General features: G+C 39.4%; 1 protein-coding gene and 1 long non-coding RNA gene across 5 annotated transcripts in view; one reads left to right on the top strand and one right to left on the bottom strand.

Moving 5' to 3' along the window:
* Positions 1 to 25,421, bottom strand: part of LOC138690328 (uncharacterized) — a 27,605-nt gene extending 2,184 nt beyond the window's left edge. Inside the window, exons 1-3 of one of the 3 annotated variants that reach the window (XR_011329164.1) lie at positions 25,238 to 25,421; positions 19,243 to 19,380; positions 1,694 to 1,871 (exon numbers count right to left, since the gene is read on the bottom strand). This is a non-coding gene — a long non-coding RNA (uncharacterized lncRNA). Of the gene's footprint in view, positions 1 to 1,693; positions 1,872 to 3,990; positions 5,273 to 19,242; positions 19,381 to 25,237 lie in introns of those variants that run through there. The other 2 variants (XR_011329165.1, XR_011329163.1) reach the window with 2 other exon arrangements.
* Positions 24,448 to 25,557, top strand: part of CAP2 (cyclase associated actin cytoskeleton regulatory protein 2) — a 68,033-nt gene continuing 66,923 nt past the window's right edge. The window contains exons 1-2 of one of the 2 annotated variants that reach the window (XM_069809135.1): positions 24,448 to 24,756; positions 25,421 to 25,557. The gene's annotated coding sequence lies outside the window, so the exon portion shown is untranslated. The remainder of the gene's footprint in view (positions 24,757 to 25,420) is intronic. The other variant, XM_069809134.1, reaches the window with a different exon arrangement.

Here is a 25,557-nt window from a genome sequence, read left to right as displayed (position 1 = left end):
TCTACTCTGTTCTCCCATTTCCCCACCCTGGTCTTCCCCAGAGAGGGTCTGCCTACAAGATATGGTATCAAGTAGGAATTAAAACCAAAAGTCCCTCTGAGTGTAAGACAGAGGACACTGATGGCTCAGGAAATTGTGTTTCACAGTAACCTATTATTTGATATAGGATGAAGAAAGCATCGTTGCCCTATTTATATATATGCCCCGACAACATCCTTGGGCCTTCCCCTGCCTCCATCTGGAGGTGACAGACACCCCAGGGTGGGGCATGAAGGGGAATGCTCGCTTCCCTGGAGGGGGATCACATTGTGGTAAGCCACAACAGTAACAGAGGAAGTTTATGATTCAGTTTATAAAGGTCAGCTGCATGTTGGCTCTATAACTTGACAGATTAAATAACCTCAGCAAAAATGTAAATGTGCAAGTTCCACTAGCAAACCTAGCTTTGGGCATACAACATGAACACTAACACTTGTTTTTGCTAAATGAGTAGCTGAACAGACTTTTGTACATAAAATACACCTCAGTAACACCTCATGTACTCAAAACGGCAATAGTTGATATTACCAGGACCAAAATAAAATAACTGAGAAATAACAGCACTTAATTGTGAAATACATGAATACTCAGCAAAAATGTTAGCATTTTACTTGAGACATGGCATATATGTAAGCAGCAAGAAATTGCACACAATACAATTTCCAGTTGTGTTTCCAAAACCTTCAAAAGAGATTTTCAAAATGACCAGTGCTGAGTTCCTTGCAGAGGGAGGGGATGAAGGAGAAGTTGAAACTAGGAACCATTGCTAAGGAATGTGTAGATTAAAAAAGATGTAATACCTTGAAAGGTTACATTGATGACGTGGCTGCTAGAATTGTAGTTTTTCCTAATACTTGTATTTTCCTATTAACTAGTGAACATAACTTGGCATTACTAGAGTTCATTTTATGTCATTTTTACTGGAACTTTCAAACACATGAAAGGACTGTATTAGGATTAAAATAATGATGAAACTATTCAAAAGCACCTCTTAGTCTTGTTCATCAGATGCTAAGCCATTTCAAATCAAGCAATTCCCTAGTTATGCTCAAAACTTTGGGAGAAAAAGCATTCTATTCTGAACCTAAGTTTCAGTTATAAAGAGCCTGCATGGATAATTTGAATTGTCTTCAGTTCAATTTCATTTTATTTTCCAGGTTTTTGGTATAAATACATTAGCAGTGTATTCAGATTGCAAAGTATGTAACTTTGGTGTTTTCCTGTGTGCTTGAACTTCAAACAATTAGGTTATACTTCCTCAAACTAGCAATAAAACAGGCTCTGGGCAAAGTCTAACTGCAAAAATCTCAGGCCCTTAGGAAATTTTTTATGAAAAATTTATGAGCAAGTAAAAACTGAGGATTATGATGGAATTTGGCCTTGTAACTATCACCAAAATATGCAATGCTGTGAATGGGATACAGTAAAAAGAATGGCAAGAATAGGATAATGCAAGAAAATGAAACCCACTCAACCTTATGCTACATTTAATATTACCATATATTACAGCCTATTGGTTAGCAAGACTATCTTAAAAAGATACATGCTAGAAGTTTACATCCAGCTGTTCTTTGTATATCCCTGAAAACAATGGGGAAATGCTCTTTTAAGCTAGTTTACTACATTCATGCCACTATATTACTGGGCATGTTATATGCTACATTTAGCAAAACCAAGAAAACACATGACAGTAGCAGCAACTAAGGATTTTTAAGGACTTATGAAATAGCATGGTTATGTGTGAATTTACAAAATGCTTACTATGACTGATGATTGGGCTTTGGGGACTTGTTCGCAAATTGTTCGCAAATTTTTTTCCTTCAAAGCCCAGCCTAAAATTAGAAGAAAAAAACCACTTGACATAACGTCAAAGAATAAGGAGAAAACTACAACTATGACTGTGTTCAAACATGCAGATGTGCACACAGAACAATTATCAGCTTTTCTCAACATAAAGAAAATTAGCTCTGGAATGTTTCCCAATTCCATATACCAACTTTGCTGAGATAAGCCATGAATTTGGGCTAGATTACATTATCATTATTTTTTACCTAAACAGTCTGGGAATAGGGAGGAACCCACCAAAGTCTGTTTCATCACACAGCATCTGAAAGTAAGTCAAAAGATGCTATCCAAATTAATTGGTGAGAGGTCTCTGATATATATATATACTCTTTAGCTCAGTACCCTCATGTTAATCTTTGGACCAGACTTCATTGTGCTGCTGCTGCTGCTTCTCCCCTCTCTAGATGTGGCTATTGTGGGTGACATGCTCCCCACTTCTATACAGGGCAAAGGCTCTTGCAGGTGCCCAATCACTTCCTACTTAAGACTTAAACTGGCTAAAATGTTTTAGTTACATTAAGAAAACTCTACAGTCTTTCTCCTCAAACTTTATGAAATCTGGAAAAATCTTTACAAAAGAGCTCTTCCTATCCGCAGCTTACCACCTTCTGAATTTGCTGCTTCCATTTGAACCAGAGCAAAAGATGTCAAAATACCAAAACTGACAGAGGTAGATCGTAAGCAAAGCTTAGTGAATCCATCATCTGTTATTCAGCTGTTAAAAGAGTTTTGTCACTGCACTTGTAAAGGACATGAATCAATCTTTACCACACACTTAGAGAACAAAATATGTTTTTATCCAGCACTGCAGATAAGGGATTTTGCCACCCTGTGAAAAACTTTCAGTGGTTTTTTTTTTCATTTTTTGGGTTTTTTTTCTGGAATTGTAGTGATGATAAAAATAAGCTAAAGTTTAAAACACTGCAGTAAACAAAACTCACTCCCAGAAAAAAAGCCAGGTGATTTAGATAATTTTAAAAAAACTATTTAAAAAACCCATAAATTGTTTAAAAACAAAATATCCTTGCACTTTGAAAGTACCAGAGTAGAATGTTCTGTTTTTTTCCTGACAAGAACCACTACAACTGAATGGTTTTAAACACAAACACATCAATGTATTTTCTAACTGCTTCAAAGGGAGGACTGATTACTTGCTCAAGGCTGTGAATACCATACTGTTGCCAAAAATTGGGATTCCCTGGCTATTTTTTCAAACTGCCGGAATTCATCTCCTAATTTGTTCACTAGTAATATTTCTGAACAAAGACAGAAATACTGAAAGTCTAGAGGCAAATCTTGTTTTCACTAAGGATAGTTGGACAATTTGGGAATGTTTTATGCAGACAAGTAAACATGGGCAAGAGGAACAACCCAAGCATAACCATGTTGAAGCACAAGCTTTTTTTTCAAGCTATGTCCAAAGTTGTTTTAAGTGATGGTCAGTCTCAGTTATAATTTAGTTTCTTCATCACACTAGCGATGAAAGGCCTTAAAAGTGGGCTGCTCTCTTTATCCAATATGCTCTCTTCCTAGCCTTGGAAGATGGTGAGTAGCACATTAGTGCAATAAGGAATGTCCACAATTTCTTTTTCAATATATGGAGTAGTATATGGAGTTATGGAGTAGTGCACATTCCTTGGCATGAATATATGTTATGAACACTATTTAAGGAAAATCTGGTCTTCATAAACCAAGTCTTAAGTATCAGTATGCAAGTTTATGCATTATTCTTTCCTGATTTTCATCAATATTGGCTTTTTTCCATTAGAGAACTGCTTTATCAAGTAAACTCTATTCTCATTTTCTATAAAGTATATCCTTTCACTAACCTGAGTGCCATCATAATTTATACTGTTTTTCATGTAAGAGAGAGTACAAAGATCTCCAGGCTTTATTCTTCTGTAAATGTCACCAGTTCCACGTACACTACTGTATCTTGAAACTGGTTTTCCTCTGACCTTATCAAGAACAGCAATTTTCCTGTCTACTCTAACAACACCTGGGATCTTGCCAAAAGAAATCAGAATCTAATGGAAAGCTCCAAGCGCAGTGGCTGAGTGTGAAAACAGAAGTGTGTCCATCAGCCTTCAGAGGGCTTGTGTCAGAAGGGAGCTCCCCTGACGTGGCTGCAGTAGCTCAGCTGAGTGAGCGCCTGAGAAGGGCACACCACAGTTGAAAGGCTTTCTTGTATGAATAGATTGGTTTAGCTTAATAAAGGCTAAGCAAAGGGCAAAGCAGCACTGTAGTGACTTTCTGAGGAAGAAAGTTTTGGTGCCCACTGAAACTTCAAAGAATGGACCTGGCTTCAAAGATCTTGTATCTTGTCTTCAATATAATGCAAACCTTATGCAGCGCTTTGGTCTGATCCCAACAATGGCAGTGGTGCTTGCCAGTAGTTCTCTAAGAATACAGGTTGGCAGAGATACAAACAGAGTGTGTGGAGGAGCCTCAAGGAATCTGGCTTTCCTAAACTCAGGGAATGGCAGTATTAGGGAGAAGCAGGCACTGTCTCTACTCCATCTTCTATTGCATTTAAGATACGGTTTATTTGAAATGTGGCTGCACTGTATTAATATTTTGTTTCAGGAGGACAGCATGGTTGCTAACTGCCACAGCCGTTGCTGCAGAGAGAACAGAATAGCAAGCTTTGGGCGTAATCAAGATGAGCTCAATACCCAGGGACTGGAGCCAGGGCCCAGACTGAAAACAGAAGATCTGCGTGAATATACCCTGAGAGAACTGCTGGAGGCCAGAGAGGTTTGCTCTAAAGGGGTCAGAAGTACAGTCTGCTTGGTGGTGGTGAAAGTGCGTTACTTGCAAACATTAAAAGATTTTTGTGGATTCTTGACATTTACTGCGGTATTTAATGTGCTTATGAGGATGGTACAATTGTTTGGAGTTTAAAAACTAAGAGCAGATCCAGTTCTTAACTGGCTGAGAACAAGGGTAGTTATTGCCCAGTTGGTGACTCCTGAGGACAAAGTCATAAATATGCCAACATGAAAACAAATTGTTTCTCAGTGGGATGTTATTAAGTGTAGGCAGGGTTACCTGCAAAGTCTCAGGTTCTGTCAGTCATACAGGTAAAAGATTTAATGATACTAACTGACTTTTAATTCCAGCAATGATCTCAAGAAAATAACTATTTTACTGCACTGTTCGCACATCCTGGTATTTAGAGGATTGCCTGTGTTTGCAAGACCATTTGGCTACGCCAGAGAACAACTCACAAATGCCTTGTTGTTGAGCAGAGCAAGCTGCATGTAAATCCTCCAAACAGCACTTTGCTCTACCAGGCGTTGACTTGATCCGAAATTTGTAGTATGGGAACACACTTCAACACCTGTGTGTGTTTTGTAGAAGGTTCAGTGCTGTTCAAAGTGATGTGCTAGAAAGAAGAAAAGGGTAGGTACATGTTCATGCTTGTGATAAACTTTGGGTCCTCGTCTGATAATGACTTGGTGTAGAACAGAGGAGGGGAAAAAGAAATATTAAAGTCATTGTCAGCTTATTCCAGAGAGTCTGAGAAAATTAACAATGGTGAAATCGCTCATGCTGTTCTCATTCTTGAGAAGTGGTAGAAAGCACCCCACCTTGGGATTTTTTGAGAAACAATACGGAGTAAGATCACTCAGAGCAGCATGTGGGGGAACAATGCTAACCATGAAACTGAAGTATTACACTCCGTTTAAATGGAGCTGCCTAGGTGCATCTCTAGTTTGTGGACTTCATAGCAGCTGGTCTGGATTTACAGGCTCATGCTTCTGCTGTAGGTGGTCCTGCAAATTCAGTCTCTCCACCACTGCCTCATTTTAATTAAAAATACAACTGACCAAACCGTTCTTCCTTCTGCAACTGAAATCCTCCTTCTTTCTCAAGGGCTACAGCTACATCAACCTGGACAGCCTTCTTGGGGGCAAATTCTCATAAGTCACAAGGTAGTGCAAAGCAGCTGGCAAAGATGTTCCTAACCTACAGGATGGAAAGCAGGACACGTAGAAGGCAGAGCTACTTCAACTATTAAAGGCAATGCACTGAACAAACAGTTGGACAGTGCCGCCCCCATTATTTTTCAAATCCACTATCTCACTTGTTTTCAGATAAGTGTACCTGCACTCATTTCTCATAAACTCATTTTTTTAAAAAAAACAGAGGCCATCTATATTTACACCAGAATGTAGAATAATAAATTGCCTAGTCTGTGGCTAATCATGGAGAAAATGACAAAGGGAAGCTGAAATTTCTTATTTCAAGAGAGCAATCTACTTAAGCATAGAAAGTGCAACACTAGATCTTATATGTAAAATTTCTTGTAAGTTTATGCTTTTGGTTAATTGTTCTTGTTAGGGGAATATAATGTCAAAGTTTCCAAAACAAAAGATTTAAAATACACAGTCAAAGGCTTTCAGGTATCTAAAAAGTTAATTTAAATGCTTTCTTTAAAAACAATTAATTTGCACCATGAACATTTCTTCTCACTCATTCCAAGTATTGTTCCCTATGCCAGACATGCATAACTTCCCCTGGCAAATGTTCTAGCTCCCCTCTGTCTCATTTGGTATTTTATCATATTGGATTGTAAATCTTTTGACCTGACCCTATTATTTTCTTTATTTAAAATATTTAGTATAAGCTACATAATGAGTTATATTTTACCAGTAAGTGGTAATCATTCAGATGTCTTTCATAAAATGCTCAATCTATTTTAATTTGCATTTTTATACCTTCTCACCCTTTCAATTTGCTTTATTATTTTATTATTCTGTGAGTCTACTTTCATGCCCTCCAAAACTGCTGCTGCTGCTCTTTTTCCTGTTGGCCTGGACATAACAACGTAGGTCAGGCAGCATGAAAGCTTATCAAAAATTTTCTGCCTGATTAGGGTTTTTTTGTTGTTGGAAAATAATTATTGACTATCTCCATTCTCTCTTTCACTTTCTTTGCATCCTTCTCTCTGCCTGCTATTTTTTCTTCTCTCAGGCTTCAAGCTGAGACTATGCTCTCCAACATTTTCTAATTCATTGGAGGTCATTAGCAAACAGCTTCAGAGAAGCTAGACAGCATGTTTGCTCTTTTCATGTTGCTGTATTTCAGTTTTTGATGGGACAGAATCTATTAAGATCTTCTCCTGTACTCTTCTTTTCACATGAGCTCTTTGTTCCTTATGATCTATGGAAAAAAAAAGTACACACATACTGTCTCTTGCTTTCACAGCTGAAAAACAGCAGAGCCACATTTTCAAAGGTAAAGAACATGCTACTGTATACAGATATTAGCATATATCTTTACATCACCAATGCATGCACCCAGACCGGATTCAAATATGTGATCCGATGCAAGTAAATTGTAAGCTGTATGTATAGTAAAATACATGCAAAAATGCAGGTGCAATTGTAATACATAAAGCCTTGAAAATCTGCCCCACTGTGCATTTTTATAGTTTACTTTCCACAGTCACTACGTTCTTACTACAAGCTTGTTTTAGACCCTGTCAAATTCTAGAGACTGTTCATGAGACCTTCCAGCCTACCAACTCCTCCAGCTAGCCCTCTGGAATACAGCGCCATCTAAATTTTATAGGTCCTACTATGAATGAGATTTGGAACTATTAAAATCAACTGCTACCAGCGCATTTTCTTCACAGAGAATGGTATTCCACTGCGGGGTTTTCACGTTTGGAATGATAAGCAGGGAAAGTCCTGATAAGGTCAGGAAATAGAAAAATAAACAGTTAAAGTACTGGCTTAAGAGACTATTAACAAGTGAACAGTATTGTTCAGAAATACCTGTTTTCTGTGGAGGAAACTACTAAAACCCAAAAGATCAAAAGGAGGAGGAGGCAGCAGATCAGGACTCTTGCAGATTCTGCAGAAAGAGGTCATTTGTGAAAACAAGAGGAACTTATGAAAGCAGAGAGGGAAAAAAAAAGTAATTCATTTACTCATTCAATAGTGTTAGCAGAATTTGCATATCCATCCCTGTTTCAGAGGCTTTGAAATTTTGTTTTTCTCCAGCTGTTTTTCTTATCATTTTGGCACATTTTCTCATCACAGACAGCCACTTAGCTCTCAGATGCTCTCACTAACTGGCATCTTTCAGCTGCTCTCAGGCCTTCCCTTTTAAATCTCCCAGCTGCCTCTCTTACCCCTCATAACATGACTGGCCTACCCATCTTGTGTATTTTTTTAAATCATTTCCAGCTGCCACATTTGGTGCTCTAGATACTTTCCATTCTCTTCCCCAGAATATGGTATTTTGGAGTGTTTCTGTAGGCTGATGGGATGACAGCAGATTTCCCAAGCCTCTTTCTACCCTAATACGAATCTCATCCAAGTCCTTTCAAGATTAGCATGCATGAAACTGAAAATTTATTTTGGCTGCTGATGAATGCTGGGAAGCTGAGAGGAGGAGGAAGAGCATGATGCAAAATCACCAAGGTGGTAAAAATATAATGATCCATGATCAGATAATCAAATCTCATGTCTTGCTCTTTCACAGATCTCATGTATCTTGTTCTCTGTTCTCTTAAGTACTGCCCAATCTCCCATGATGCCCAATCTCTCCACAGAGGTGTGCAAACCCTCTGAAATTTAGAAGAAATTTCAGCTAATTTCAGCTTAACAATTTGGAATCGCTAGCCCAACAGTGTCCGTGATCCTTACACTACTCTCGCAGCCTGCAGCCTCTGGAACTGACGTGGAAAAGGCTCTGTGTATTTTTAAGAAACTTATTTAGGTATAGGTGAATCCATTGACTTTCATGGTCAAGAAAAAAAACTTTATACACAGATTCCTCTTAACTGTGTAAGTGACAGTTTAGACACACACCTGGTGGTTATTCTCTACATTCTTTGCACTACAAGAAGTGGGTAATGCTTTGATGTTATGTCAGCTTTGTAAAATTTTGCACCAAACCCGTATGGTTATAGGAAAATTTAATTCCCATCTAATTAAATGTACTCAAAATTAAATTTCAAAGCTATTGGCCTTCCTTTTTTCTGTATTTTGGCAAAAGTAAAATGAAATCTGGCCACATAAGGCACTTTTAAAAGTTATGGAATCCTAACTGGGTTTTCTATAAGCTCCCTTTTAACAATGTCACTTGAATAAACATGCTTGAAGGTTCAGAAAAGAAAAATAATTTTAAAAAACACCCAAAGATCTTATCTGTGTATCATCTAAGTTTCTATCTGATTCACCCAGTGCTGTTCCTTTTTTTTCCAAGACCTTTTCTTATGCATATAGGAGCTTAGATTTACCCACCAGAGAAGCCTGGGTGAAGAGCCTTCTCTGCAGCAGGTGCTCACTGTCCACAGATGAGCCATGACAAAACGCGTTGGCATCCAGCACTTGCTTTGAAATAGGTCATGAACTCAGAAAATCCATTTATAAATGTCGCGCCAGGCTGCAGAATGGGGCACATGTTTGAAAGTGCCTGAGAAAGGAACCCTCCTCTACCACTGTGGAGGAAGGCTCCTCTGCTCATCCTCTTCCCTTTTCCTCTCCAAAACTTCTGGCACTGGGAGAGGAAGAAGGACTTCTGGATCTGCCTACTCATTCTAAAATTGTTAGAAGGAGAAAGGAAAAGTATCCTGAGGCTTTGAAAAACACCAAGAGGAGCTTGCAATTTGAGTTTAAGAACGAATTTGGTCTCTACAGCGGTCAGGAGAGAAGTGAGCATAGAATTGGCAGGATAAAGTAGAGGAGAGGCTGGAAGAGAGGTTTTAAACAGAATCACAGACATTTTCATACTGAATGAAAACTGCTTCCCTCTCAACGGGTCTAGTGGCCTTCTCCATAGCACAGTGAAATCATTGAAAGCTCTCCAGATACCTTCAGAGAACTTTGGGTCGGGTCTTATGGTCTTGTCTTCAGATTGGATGGTTTTAATAAAGTGCATTAACAGATGTTTTCAAACACTCCTAAAGTCAGGACAGCTGTGGGATCTTTGCAACACGTGAGATCATTACCAGACCTGAGAACAAAAATCCTAGCTTCCTCCCCAGTTTGGCTTCTGCTGCTTGCAAAAAAGCTTCTCTGATAAAAAGAAAGAATTTGCAAGTCAGCTCATGAAATAAAAGAGAATCAAATTCCACAATTAACTAGGCCATCATCTAGCACACGCAGTTCTCCATACCTGCCAAGTACTATCAATACTCTAAAAAGAACGCTATTAATAAGAAATGTTGTTATTTGGAATAGACTAAGCTGGGGTTGCCTAGTTCCAAAGAAACCAAATATGCTGACCATGACACAGCACTCTAAACTTTCCACATGAGATCACCAGATATCTTTGACAGTGAGAAATGAGAATGGGATTATATATTCAGTATACAAAATACAGAATCACATTCTATATCTAGGGTTGCATCAAGTTAAATGGCAAGAATGGGTTCAAGTACTTTCCCTCTTAATTTAAAAAAAAAAAAAAAAGACAGTAGGATAGATGTCCTTCCCTTCCTGCAATGAATTAGACACACACTATCTGATGATGCCAAACACTATAATTCTCTATCTTGCATTTTACCAGTGCTGAATACTGCAGTCTGGTGCAAAACAGAACTTGTTTCTAATAGAGAAAATTGAAAGTCATTTCCACAGGCCTAACTTTACTCTAGAAAAATTAATCTCCCTAGGCTCGCTCTGTGATCAAGACAAGAGACACATAGATCCTCTGAATTACTGTCAGCAGGAGCCTCTTTCTGCTGTTTGTAAAAGGATGCAAGGGGGACTATGTCACCTAAAAAAAAGGTGAGTTTTGTTGGTTTTTTTAAAGGCCTGCTTCTGTGGATTCTTCACTCAGTTTTATTTTCTTCTATGTAAACGGTTTTCTGCTGATTTTTTGTTTTTCAAATAGAAATATAAGACAGGGACTGCCTAGCTTTGCCTCTCTGATTAAAACTGAACTTAGTTCATAGAGACAATTATAAAAGCAATATAGCAACTCAATAAATTCTGAATGTATTGTATCAACAGCAATGATACTCTGCTGCTAACTCACAGAACAATCACTATCAGCGTGAAAGATATAACCTTAAACTATGATATCAAATATTGGCGGTAAGGAATAATCATGAGCATAGCCTGTGTTTAGATAGACCATTTGAAACCACTGGAGGAAAATGTTCATTATATATTTCAACTAGTTTCCATTTCAGAAAAATCAAGATGATTTTGTGAAAATTTGTATTTGAAATTATCAAAATGTCTATTGTAAAAGGTGGGATTTCCAGTAAATAGTTCATTAAAGAAGAAAAAATTGTCTAAGGAGAAATAAAAAATGGAAGGAACATTTTTCATTGTTTGAAACAAAGTTTTCTCTGGAAAAAATCATTATACCAGAATTCCATAAGTACATAGTCCATTGAAATGTTCTTTTAGGAGGTGCACAAGGACCTCTAAGTGCTTGGAGAGAAGGATTATATTTTTGGTTTGGTTAATTTTCAAGTCTCATCTTCCAATAAATCTAGTGTCAGCATCTAGTTAACAGAGCTGACATAGCATGGATGCTGTATGATGTTTGTATTACATGTGATACGTATTTCCACGTAGCTTTTGCAAATGAACATTTGTAACTCTCTAAATGCCACAGACTGTAAGTCAAGAACAGATGTCAGACTTGAATGCCTATCATCGAACACTAAGGTATGAAAGAATGGGAAGAATTAACCAAACATAGTAAACAATTTCATATAATTGCATATTGAATTTTATCTCACATATGCTATGGAATACCAAACACATATGTAACACATTCATTTTATGCATACAACACATTTTTTGCATATTGGTTATCTTCTTTCAATCAATAAGTTCTTTTAGTGTTGAGACAAAGTTGCCTGTTTTCACTTACACACCTGTAGATGAACACAGTTGGCTAAAAGTCTTTTCTACATAGCCTTTTCCTCAACATTTTTACTGTGTTTCATTGCACAATGTATCAGTTCTGTTTGATCGGTTTTGCCCACTGCAGTGTGAATATACGTGCATGCATCTGTGTGTGTATTGAGAGACAGACAACGCGTGGAATGTCAAAGATGCGCTTGCCAGGTAACTAACACAGGTGTGGTAGTGCAAAGCTGCAAATGCAAACACCTCAGATGACTGTGTGCAGGAGGAGAGTTTCAAATACACTCAGTATCAGTGAGCCAGGTTTTATTCTTGGGTAACTTTCACTGAGTTTGTCTTGTGACATTCTGTTGTGGCTGTTCTTTGAAAAAAAAACCTGCTAGAAAAATGCAGACATTTTTTTCACATTAAAAAGAGAGAAGCGGATTATACAAGTTCTTTCAAAATATTTGAGCTGGAATTATTGTGGTTTTAGTGGACATTTTCACCTGGCCAAGACAGTGGATCAATGCAGAATGTCTGTTAAATGACTTCTCTTCAGACAAAAGAAAGTAGCAGGCTATTTATGAATGAGTAGTCATAGCAAATCCATAATTTTTGAAAGATGGGTTATTTAACAAGTTGTGAAAAAGTGTAAGACGTTGTGCCATATAAGTAAAATGATTGCTAGAAAGTTTCAGTTCTTCATAAAGCTGCACCAGAATTTCACAGCTGATCAGGGATCATGCTATAAAATCCAACATTCCCTCATTACTGGAACAGCAATTGTATAAATTTGAGCATTATGTTATGCATCACCACTAGTATCCCTCCTCTTTTTTGGACAGCACCACAGGTGTACTGTCAGTAAATAAAACCCATAGAGACAACCAAATGTTTGCTGCTACGACACATGCATGGAGCTGGTAATGGCCAATCCCACATCATCCTGCACAACACCAGCCAAAATAGCCAGTGGTACTGCCGGACTCAAAATATCTCACTATGTCCTTCTGATAATACCAAAGGACAGGAGTCCCACAAATTCAGATCTGCCACCCTTCTGAAACAGATGGAACTTGATAGGAAAAGTATCATAAAACAACTGAAGAGCCAGTTGTATCATAAAACTTTGTTTGAGTCAGTTGAGCCAACTGAATCATAAAACAAATAAACAGTCAACTGACATATATCCCCCTGCTTTTTTGCCATGGACGAGAACAATCTATCTTTATTCACTACATATATAGTTACCGATATGCAGGTTTGATGACAGGTTATTCCTTGTGTCATGTAACAAATTCTAGGTGAATGCATTTGTGCTAAGCTGCAACACTGCAGAGCTATCTGAACACACAACCTGCAGCAGTGACAGGTATCACTGGGACTCTCAAGTGCAAGTTATTGTTATAAAACCCAGTGCAAAGTTCAGCTACTGAGCTTTTGATCCACAGCATTTGGTCTGTGACTCACATAGGAATTTGATATATTCATACTTTACTCTGCTGTAAATACCTTGATTGAGGCTTCTGAGGTTAATAAAAAATTAGGAGAGTAACATCTTTGACTCGGATCAGTCCATGATTCACTGATCCCTGTCAGTGCAACCTCAGAGCTCCTCCTTTCCAATGACATATCTGTGTCCAGCATCTGAATTCTAGGTCTATTCGGAAGTCTGTGCGGGCATGACTGGACAATGACCTGACAATATTCAATATAGAAGCCTCTGTCAACTGGCATGTATTTTTGCTACAGTAGTCACATAAGTAAAGTTTTAAATCATTAGCAGCATACACATTCCTAGTTTCAGATTATATTTCACTGAAATAACTGCATGAACACTGGGTCAGACGTGCAGTAGGTACAAATCAGCAGATCTCTGCAGCTTTCTGTACAGGTCTGGAGACCTAGAAGAACTGAGAATCTGACCTGAAACATGTAATAGGTAAAAATACCTGTTACAAGTAAGAGTCTACTTCTAAAATATTAACAGAAAAATTCACATAATTGTCTCCAAAGACATATTAGCTGATTAATACTACCTGAAGACACAGTTCTTGCCCTAAACAGGTACGCTAATCTAAGATGCAAATGAACAGAGATAAAGGAAAATAGAGGAAAATATGATACCCCCCTCAACTTTGAGAGAACGAAAGAAGAACAAGCATGAAAATGGGAGAGTGAGATTTGTACAGAACCAAATCCTATGAATGGATCTAGGAAATCTGCATTAAAACCGTAAAAATTTGGAGATAATGTAGAGGGAGCCACAGGATGAATTTTAAGCACTTTCAATGCTAAGTTTACTTCCATTGTACTGAAATCACTCTCACTTAGTATGAAACTCCATTCAACACACGAATTGTGCCTGAAACAACAAAAAGCAGTAGCTTGGCCAAGTTTCCTAACAGATCTGTGGATAAGACCACAAAGCTTTAGTCTACAGGGAAAAGCAGTTGACTTGGCAAGTCTATCTGTGGCATGCTGACCTTTTTTTCAGAAAAGGTCACCACAGAGTCAGGTTCCTGAACTTCCCAGGGATTCTGCAGCTCTAAAGCTAGGGATCTTCTAGACCGTAGCATCATGATAGCCCCAAGCAACATTAATTAATAAGTCATTTTTTTTTAATTCCCACAAAACCTTTTCAGAAGTCTAGGAGCAATCAGGAGTGATATCAGTGCAGTTCTTGGTGATCAGCAACTGTGACCATTGCTGAAAACCTCAGTGAGAGCACATAAAACCAGCTGCACAGAGGTGAAAGGCTGAAGGTTTCTGGGTTTATGAGAGGAGGTCTGATTGTCTGTTGTCTGCTCTGAACACAATTATGAGAGTTTAGCTTACACTGCTATCAAGCTGGGTCTTTTTGTTACATTCAATGCACTTGAAAAAAAATAGTCAGTGAATTTTTTTTCCCAATTATTTCTAGTGGAAGAAAAGTGCACTACCCACCTCAGTCTGCAGGAATCATGTTCTAAGACATGGCAGATTATAATAAATTGATTTGCTAACAAGCAAATAGAAACCCTTGAGTTCCACAGCATTTTAACCAAGAGAATGACAGACTGAAACAGGTTTAACGCTGATACCAGGTTAAATCTTAAATTAGGTGTGCAAAGCCTTTCAGTTTTTCAGGGTGTGGCTCACATATGGAATGAACAAACCAGTTTCTAAAGAGGTAAAAACCCCATAATTACAACCATTATTTTAAAGAATCATAGAATAACAGAGATATAGAGTTGTAGATGCTATAAATAATAATATTATTATTCATTCCAAAGGAGCAATAGCTGCTTACACTGCTGAACTTTGTGATCATTCTTTTGGATGAAATTATTTAAAGTTTCCTAAAAAGTGCATTTATTTTATATGCTTTGTATAATTTATATATTTATCTTTGATTTCATTTTTTTAGGATACATCATATAAGTGGTTTAAATAAGGCAGAATAAATTGCATGAATGGACCCCCTTGCTAAAATGAAAAATAATTTTGGAAAAAAAAAATTTAGGGGCAGGTGAGCTAGATGATCTCAAGAGGTCTCTTCCAACGTGAACAATTCTGTGATTCTCTGATAGATATTTATATATATTATATACCTTATGGTATATACCATATGTATAATATATATTACACATTATTTATTTATTATACTTTATATAATGATTATACATTATATTTTATATATTCTATATATCATGCAAATAAAAGAAAATTAAAAGCTAATGTGGTTATTTTCTTCAAATAAAGTTACAAACTAAAAAAGTATTAGCAAAGAAAAATAGTAAGAGAGAAAAAGGGATATTTCTGTGTTCTTGATCAGGTATTTTAACAGCACACTCTCCAATTCAATGTGTATAATGACAAAGAAAAGTAACTACTGTTGACTATTAGTACTGCAATTCTTCATACAAAATAGATCACTCATATCTGTATATACATATACACAACAAACCAGTCCTAATATAATACTGGTTCATTTGTGCTTATAACTCTGCATGCAGTCACACATTTCCAGCTATTCTGAAGTTTATGAATACTGCATAAGGGGAACTGGAAGAGCATTCCTAGCATCCAAAGATTTTGAAAAAGAGAGACTGCGACTGTTTTCTAACCAAGTATTAACACCAGGCTGAATCTACCCCTGCGGTATAGAAACTGAGTAATCATGCCCTGTGCAGGTGGAGCGTGGGGGGTGAAATCCACAGTCAGTGAATGAGGTTGCTGGGCAAGGCACACACACACCCACATAGCAGCTGCTACTGCTGTTCCTCTCAATAGTCCAACATCTGAAGGAGACAAGCTTTCTTCAAAGGTGAGCTGATTCAGCTGCACAAAGGTTTAAGGACATCTTTGCTGACATTTTTGCTAATTATTTGCTAAATTACAGCTATCTCCTATTAAATAAATGTAGTGACTTAGTTGACTTCAGCTGGAATGGGAGTGGACCCCTAAGGATTGCCACCTGCTCTTTTCAAATCAACGGCTAAACTTGTGCTGACTTCAATCATCCTGGAACAAACAGGCCTTTAAACCTGAGGCTCTCCCTCAAACGAAACTGGACTATAATCAGCAGGTGTTTTGCTCAGAAAGGCTCCTGTATGAACTTCCAATTCCTAAAAACAGCCCCAGGACACATACAGATGCATATTGGCACTGCCCATTGTCTATTTAGTGTCTGTACTGAAATGCATTTTTGTAAGGGACCTAAACACCTCTGAGGATCTGAGCCTTTGGTCATCATCCTCTTCCTGGTCGGTATTAGGAAACATGAATATATATGCGTACTTATATGTGAAACTAATTGTTCTAATGCTTGTTATTTGCTGGCATCCAGCCAACAGTCAGAAATGTGACATGGTAACTTTGAATCCAGGTTTTGGTTGTACTCCTGAATATGAATATTTGCATTTCAGAAAAATGAAGACATTAAAAAGGTTGTGATTAATGTTCTAGAACTGACATCAAAAATGACAACAGGAGAGTGGAAAAAGGTAATAACAAATATCAAAATAACTAGTAAAAGCAAACAAATCATAGTCCCTTCTGTTCTGCTTTTATTAATGAACAGTAAATGGCCACACAAGACTCACAGCCTTTTGGCTGGGGACCTGTATCACACAAAAATCAGGACAACCAATGAACAAATCAACCTGGAAAAACTCCCATATGTGGAGCACATGAGGTTCTCTACCAAATTTGTGCAGTAACACTAAAGAAAGGATTTAAGGAAGATCTGCTATGAATACCATGAGGATTCCTGGGAAAGCTACACTTCAGAAGTATTTCAACTTCTTAAACATTATCACATTAACACTGGTGAACCATTATAAATACTGATGGATGACTCAGGAAGAGAGGGATTATATGTGTTGCTCACCACAACTGATGATGTAGATCAGCCTATGGTTCCAAAAATTTTAGTGTGGGTACCATCTTCTCTTTCGTTTCCCCAAAAGATTTCACTCCATCGTTCCTCTAACATGTTTTATTTTCCTTTTATTAAGTATTATACAAAAGTACTCCCAATAATTCATTCCTTGCTGCTGATGAAATGCAACCCAAGTTCCCCCAATGTAGCCCCTAACTTTGCTTATCACTAAGGTACATACACAGGAGGTCACAGAAGCCATAGACAAACCACTCAACCATGCTGAGGCGACCAACCACAGGTAAGCAAAACAGGTTTGGCTGATTATTACAGGCTGAATGAAGCTGGTAGCTGGAAGAGGCTGACATTTCAGGATTGGTCAGCTTAGATACATGCAACAACTTTTTATATGCTGTGGCATATATGTGTCCCTTTAATACTGGTTTGACTTTGTAAATACATTCTTCATGGTGATACACAACTGTTTTGGTTATTACCATTTAATGTTTTGTAAAAACCACAAGATGCACAGCATTGAAACAACATTTTATACCAGCTGCAATGCCTGAGTCTATCTTATACTGGGAAAATGAGTTGGAGCTGCTTACAACAAAGATTTGGAGATATCCCAGCTGGGCACTAGAGGCAGATGACCTCCTACAGATTAGAGGGACAAGATGGAGCTGAACATCACTGGGATGCTGAAAGGTCTCTCGCTAATCTGACGTGTACATCTAATGTGTAACAGTAATCTAATGAAAGACCTTACAAATGCTTGTGGGCCACAGATTCTCTATGAAGGTGCTTCTGGGTTCTTTCCTTTGCATCTAAACTATTTCTATTTTAATCTAATAGGATATACAGGAACTTCAATTAAAAACTCTTTTAACAACTATTTGCTTGTTTCACAAATATTATAAATTGCATTATATTTACTATTGAATTTATATTGTATTCTAAGCATTTCTGTTTTCCTTCAAATCCTACATATATTGTCAGCCATGTTAGCTGCTCAAGGCTAAACATCAAATCTTCATCATATTTCTCTCTTATGCTCCTTTTTTTCATAATCTGTGACAAGTCAGTTAAATTAGTGGAAATCTGTATACAACCAACAGTTTTGTTTCAGAGATACTGATATAACTGAACCAGAATCTAAACTGAAGTTCTTATTTATACCAAGGCTTTATATATTTTTAATGTTCATGGTCTAATTCATAAATCAGCCTTAGAGTGTTGTTTTCCTTTCTTTTCCTTTATGAAGATACAAGAATGGCACATTTGATGGGGGATTAAAAGAGAACTCCGTGATGAATTATTCAGGAGAGCAAACAATATTATTTTCTATAGAAAATGATAGCTTTTAGAAATACAATGCAGTATGTACAGAGCCTGTGTAAATACAGGAAAGCAAGAAAATAAGAACGAAATAAATGACTGGTTTTGAAACAAAAAGATTATTTCTGATACCTAAATCATTGGCCTACATTTATTCAAGTGAAACATTAATCCAGAAATGTAGGGTGAAGTGCTGACCCTGTTAGTCAGTGACAAAACACTCATTGACTTGAGGGGAACCAGGATTTCACCCCATCAGTGTGAAATATTTATAGTTCCTTCTAATCCATTTTAGGCATTAAATTTAAATATGTTTTGTTCCTTTTCTTTGCTCATCCTCCCCTTTTTGGAAAAAAAAATAGGAAGACAGGAAGATAATCTGGCTACTTGGACTAGATGATCATTGTAGGTCCCTTCCAACTGAAATAGTCTATTCTATTCTATTCTAATTCTATTCCATTCCAGTACTTGGCTTGATTTACCCTAAAACCTTTTTTAGCTTTATACTTACAAAGTTCTTATAAAAGAACAAACCTTTCTTTACTCAACAGAGGAAATTCTTCTGCCACAGCTGTACAGGAAAAACATGTATTGAGAAGGACAGATTTCAGAAAAAGGGGCTGGTCTTAAAAACCTCTCAGAATACTGTGAAATAAAAAGATGCCACTCCATTTGCCACAGAGAATATGAAAGGCAGAGTAAATGACTGTGCTAGGCTCTGAGCTGCTGTGCCTGATCAGCTCCTTGTACCTAATCTAGGTAGTCACTGTAAAATAATAATTTAGGCTGACAAAACTGCATATTAATATAAGTAATGTACTGTACCTAGGGATCCTTGCCAGCAGTCTCATTTTGCAGGAGGATATAAAACTGAGATATCTTCAATCTTCAAGTCCTCGGTTGAGGGAGGGGTTGAAGGAGCAGAAGAAAATTGACGTCGCTGTTGCCCCTGGCATTCCAGTTCTGTATTGGAAAAGCATAAATCACCTCAGTATCTTTCAAGAGCTAAGTAAAAGATTTCAAAGACTTATATTCAAAACTCGTAGTCTTTCCCCCTCTATTCTATATTAGGGTAGTAAGTGTATTTACAGAAGATATCTGTCAACAGCTAAATGGGTCCTTACAGGTTGAGCCCAAGCATTGTGAATATGGCGAGGTAAAGGTCTTTATTTTCTGCCTGAGTGAACTGATCTAACAGGGACTGAGTGCTTATCTTGCTCTCCCCTCACCCATCCAGCACAAAGGAGCTTGCAGATGGACAAAACCAGCCAGGTACAGTATTGGCAGAAGGGGGTAGCAAATGTCACCCAGTAGCTAATTAAGTGTTGTGAAAGAACAGAGGAATTCTGTGTCTAAGGGGGTTTCTTTGACTTACTTGGCCTGCAATGACTGCAATTGGGGTTATGCTACTTATGAACCACTGTCTGAATAACGGCACGGTCTAGTTAAGTGCTTGGAACAACACTAAATATATAACTGTCAGAATACACAAAACAATTTTAGTAGTTTTTTACTTTTGGCAATATTTGGGTACGCTTGCATTTTCCTCAGACACGGCTGGATTACAAACTACTGACAAAGACAAGGTCAAGAGCACAGACATTTAGCCAGCTGCAATTATCCTACTAAGATGCTTCACAGCTCACATCTGGGGCTGGAACAGTGGCCCAGCATCACAGTAAAGCTGTCCTGAAACTCTGTGAAAGAAGAACTGTATATTCAACTACTAAGCTGAAAGCAGTACCTCACTTTTTGTTTAGTGGTACCGATGCATAACTAGAGGACACTGCCAGTCTCTTAAAGGATCCCCTGCAGCCTAGATTGAAAAAAAGATGAAAACAGAACTAAGAAGTTCAAAGAGAAATGCTAACAATTCTAAAACAGGAAAACTAATGTTGACCAATGAGTAAGACTTCGTCATTCCTTTTGACTACTGCTTCCATAGGTTTCATACATAGCAAAAGAGTAGATCAAGATGACATGATAACACCATGCTTACACTTGAAAATTCTGCTTTCCTTCCTCTTGCAGTTAAATTGTCCTCACTAAAAGTTCCTTGCAAATTTCTGCCCGTAATTAAATGAAAAACATGAAACTTCACTTGAAATCCATATCAAAACCCAGTACTGTATCTTTAAAGAGGATTTTTAGCAAAAATACAGCCTGTATCTCATGATAATAAATAGATAGGGCAATGTAAATACTTGGCAGAACTGAGGCCCAAGCCTACAATATTCACTGAGTAGCATTCCCAGAAGAACAGCTCCACAGAACTGAATTAAACCACAACACTACCATTAGTACAAGTAGTCACAAAGATTAGTATTTGTGAGATCAGGACATTTTCCCCTTGGATTCAGCAATGTCCTTAAACATATACTGAATTATAAATAAGTGAGTAATTCCATCTCTATGCGCCAAGCTGCTTAAAGACAACTGGAATGCCTAAGTGCTCTGCCACACAGGGATGCCATTACTCACATACTTAATGATAAGCACGTGCTTATTATTTAACTTTTTATGTTGCCATGCCTAAAGAGAAGCATACAACTAATTAATGTACAATTATGAAATGAGAGTCCACACCCCCAGAGCTTACTGCATAAAAGAGAATATAGAGAAGAGATAAAAAAGCAGTAGAGTGACATCTGTGAAACCAAATGTAATTTGAATCTGCCTTAATCTTATTTTACAGGTGATCAGATTGAATGATGACACATTCAGCCTTATTTCACACTAGTTTGAAAGAGGAGAAATAGTCCACTTCTTTGGCAGAATCTTCCCTTTTTTTCCTGCGTGTTTTGACACTTGATCTGTACAAGATACTCACAAAGTGCTCTTCACAGATCCGTTTAGTTAATTAGCTATACGCTGTTTTTCAAGTTCTGTAGACTAAACAGCAGATTTGGTAAGCAAAAGGCATCTTGACATATCCTGAATGCACTCCAATATTATTTAAGCAGATCTAGCAAGTCACACTACCAAGATTTTCACATGATATTCCAATTTATTTTCACATCAGTAAGTGCTTGTGCAATTTTAATTCATATTAGTATTTTCTGTATTGTCCCAGCAAGGACAGACTTCATGAAATCAAGGAAATGAGCAAAAAAGTTTGTGGTTTTCTCCAAACTCATCTATGAATCATTTAGATGCAACTTACATCAATAGGGAAATTCTACAATCAAATACATTGAAAGTCCATTTTCAACAAATACTGGGAAGGTAAGCATTAACATTTTCAACAGTTTTCTTCTGTAAAAAACGTGTATGCAAATAAAAGATGCACCAGAGTATTTTCTTCTAAGTAGGTTACAATGCTGTCATTCTACAGAGATTTTGATAGCCTATCTCTACAGCCTCTGACGTGTACTTTGGGATCCCTGCATGACTTCAGAAATACATTCTTCCGTAAAAGGGAATAAAACATGCCAGCCTTGGCATAGATTGTAAAATGAAAAAAAAAAAATCATAAAGTTATATTAAATGCCATACACTATGCTCCATGAGCTACTATATTTTAATTGGGTAACTTCCCGCAAGAGGGCTATTACTGCACTTCTTGCATAAGAAGCGGTCCTCATTATTTCAGGAGGACTATAGCATAAATTAGAATTGTGAGGGATTTTTGAATGTTTTGATCCTGAAGTTGGTGACCCTGTCTCCACTAAAAAAAGTACACAAATAAAAAACTTTAACTTTTAATGTTGCAGTTTCTGGCCTCAATAAATCTAAGCCAATATATTAATGCATTGTTAGACTGAGGGCAACATGTCCTAAGTACACAGCCCCGAAGTCTGATCTTCCAGTCACTCCTTTCTCAGTGTTTCACTTGATCCCAATGCCAAGTATTTTCAAAACATAATTTTTATTGCTGTCCAAGCCTTCTTTTTCCTTGATGGGATGAAACAATAGCATGTCATCTAGTCAATATTTTTGCACATAAAATATTTTGCAAAATCCAAAATTTGCACATCTCTCATTCCTTTCTTCTCTTTAGGGCACTGTTGCCTGGCCTGAGTTAATAGCTAAAAAGTTCTAAGAGCATCTTTATTTATACAGAAATGGCAAGACTCTCTTCTCTAATGTTTTCAGGTGTTACATCTTTCATCTTTGCTTGCCACTGGGTTTCCTCTATACTATGAGGTCACTTTACAATTACTGAATCTCCTTTTTTTCCTTTCTTACTAAATTTACTATTTCTTGTTTTTCCTTTTACTTTAGTCTTAGCTTTTTAAGTTTGCCAACATTGTTCTGGGGAAGAGAAAAAGAGAACTTGTTTGTTTTGTGTAGAAAGCACTAGCAGTCAGGAGTGAAGACGTGTTATAGGGAACTTGTCTTAGATCTGTAGGGCATCTGCCAGTTTGGTAGCCTCAGAAGACTTCCCATGGAAAGGAAATGCCTAGTGGTTTTTCCCTTTTCCACATCCCTGTGATGTAAAAGGATGACGTGGAATGCTTGACTTCTGCTCTTACAGTTAGAGCTCATACAATATTTCACAACTTAACTACATTACATTTTTCTCAAATTAAACTGATATTCTATAGAAATTCAATTGCACTTATCATCCTAAACTTTCCACTTATCACACTGACACTGCACAGGTGTTGGGATTTTTTTTTTCTCTCTGAGTTGTATGGAATACAGACCTTGAGCTTGAATGTAAATGCAGTAGTTTCACAGTTTCTTAATCCTTTTGTGTTTTCTTTCCAGAAAGAGATCTTCTGGGCTTGTTTCTTGCTTCTCTTAAGTAGTTTCTGTGTTCTGTGCATTTTTACAACCATGTCTTCAATTCCATACTACCTTTTTCCCTTTTGGAAGGTGTGGCAAGACCCTCTGGTTTAAAACCTGTGCTGTTCCTTTGATTTCATCTGGCTGTTTACACATGCCAAGAAGTAGTTCTTTTCACTGCGTACAGGAAGCTGCGGCACTGATTTTTGCAATTTCCGATGGCAATTAGTCCGCACTAGTGAGTTGGATCCCAGACTGATCCTTGCAGTCAGCTTGCTTTTGCTTAATGCTGTCTTTAGGCATGTGAGGTGTATGAGCTGCTGTTAACTATGGCATCCTTGATAAAATATGACCTTCCTCATCCCCTATTTAACTGCTGCACAATTAAAACAAATTCTTGTGTTCCGTATTTTATAGTGTTGTTGTCAAACCACCAGAAACGAAACACAAAGTCTTCTAAAATAACCTATATTTGATAGGGAAAAGCACTACTGATTTTCGCACAACCACACGGTCGACTTGAAAAATATATGTGGTCTTTTTTATTATCACTGACTAATGAATTATTTTTCCATTCAAGAGCAAACGGTTCCTTTAAATGCTGTGAATTCATGCTCTTCTCCCAAGACTTCTGTGCAGAAAGCCAGCTCATTTGATACTTGGAGGTGAAGCAGATTTCAGGTGGATGATCAGACACCCCTTGGGACCACGTGGTGATGAGCACCGCGTAATTGCAAGACGTGCTCCCATTTGTCCAGGGGTATGGACTAGCCTGAAGCCCACAGAGCCTGACAAACGAGGCCTAGGCACGAGGGTTTGCCTACTGGGAGAAGTCCTGGTTTTGTGGCCGTACCGAAAGAAGGCAATAACCCCACTGTGGGCCCAGCTGTAGCAGTGCTCGGGCTAGTACGGTTTAGTCCGGCGCGGGGCAGACAACGAACTATCTTGGCGTACCTGAGGCTGCCCTCAGCTTCCCCTGCCATGTGAGGGGTCTGCCGGTTTCCACCATGGCCCCGCTCTCCTTTCCCAGCGTGGGCCAGGCCTGCGTGGCGTGGGGTGCTCGCTTCCCGCTCACCTGAGCTGTGCCCGACGGGCAAGCGCGGCCGCCATGCCTGTGGCCGTGGGTTCCCCAACCCTGGGTGCCCCAAACCCGGGTGCCCCAACGCCGGGTGCCCGCGCTCTCCCCTGCTCCTCCGTGATGCTCCACCACTGCCATTTCCTCTCAGGCTCCCAGCCGCCGCACCGCCGCCGAGAGACACCTCTCCCTCTCCCTCTCTCCATTTTCACACTCCACCCACTTTTTGCTTTCTTTCTCCATCTCTGCCACCGTCTCTCTCTCGTTCTGGACTTGTCTTTATTTGGCACTCCCGGAAGCTGCCGGGCATTTCTCTCCCTGCCTGCCCGGGCAGCTGATGTGACTGACTGACACCGGCTCCCGCTGAGGAGGAGGAGGAGGAGGAGGAGGAGAAGGAAGAGAAGGAGGAGGAGGAGGAGGGAGAGCAGCGGCGAGGCGAGGCGAGGCGAGGGAGGGGGGAGCGAGTGACCGGCCACGGATTTTCATTGCAGAGAGGAGGGGAAAAAAAAAGGCTACGCGGGTCATCAAAACAGGTAATTCAAGAGCAGGCAGCGGCGGCAGGGGCGGGATGCGGGGAGCGGCCCGACCCCCCCCCCCCCTCCACTTCCCCGGCCCCGGGCAGGCTGGGGCGGGCCCGACGCGGCGCGGCCGGGGCCGTGGGTGCGCTCCCGCCGGCGGTGGGGCGGAGGGGCCCGGCCGCCGCCGCGGCGGCAGCAGCGGACATCTTGTGGAGGGGGCTAGCGATGAGGGGACGTCTTCGGGCTCGGGCCGGGGGGGCGGCGGCGTAATTCGTTGAGCGGGCAGTGCCCCGGGAGTTATCTGGGTCAGGGCCCCGCCGGGCGCGGCCGTGCTGACGGCCCGGGCTGCGGTCTGCCCCTCGACTTGCCTCCTGTCACCTGCGCCGGGATGCCCACGGAGAGCCTCCCCCTTCCCACCCCCACCCCCGGGCGATAAGGGCAAAGAGCCGCGGGGCGGGGGCAGTCATCGGAGCGGGGAAAAACCCCGGCGAAATACCACCGCAGATGAGGGATCCTCTCTGGGGCTGAACCCGGACCTCCTCCGCCGAGGCCGTGGTCAGCGCCGGCCGTGAATGACTCCCGGGGGGTGCTTTCGGCTGCGCCCCAGCCCCCCACCCCGGATCCCGGCAGCCCGGCTTTGCGACGGGTTATTAAAAATGCCCTCCGCTTGTTTACGCAGACCTGACTCTGTCAAGCGATGCCAGCCTTGAACTCTCTTAATCAGCGTAAGATGATCTAATTTCGAGGGAGGCGGCTGTAGTGCTGGTGGGTAGCTGGGCTCCGAGTCCTTGGTTCCCCCCGCGCTTGGAGCCAGAG

Source organism: Haliaeetus albicilla, chromosome 21, assembly GCF_947461875.1.
Source record: "Haliaeetus albicilla chromosome 21, bHalAlb1.1, whole genome shotgun sequence".
Taxonomy (NCBI): Eukaryota; Metazoa; Chordata; class Aves; order Accipitriformes; family Accipitridae; genus Haliaeetus; species Haliaeetus albicilla.
The sequence above is the reverse complement of the archived record's forward strand: the minus strand, read 5'-3'. Positions and strand labels throughout refer to the sequence as shown.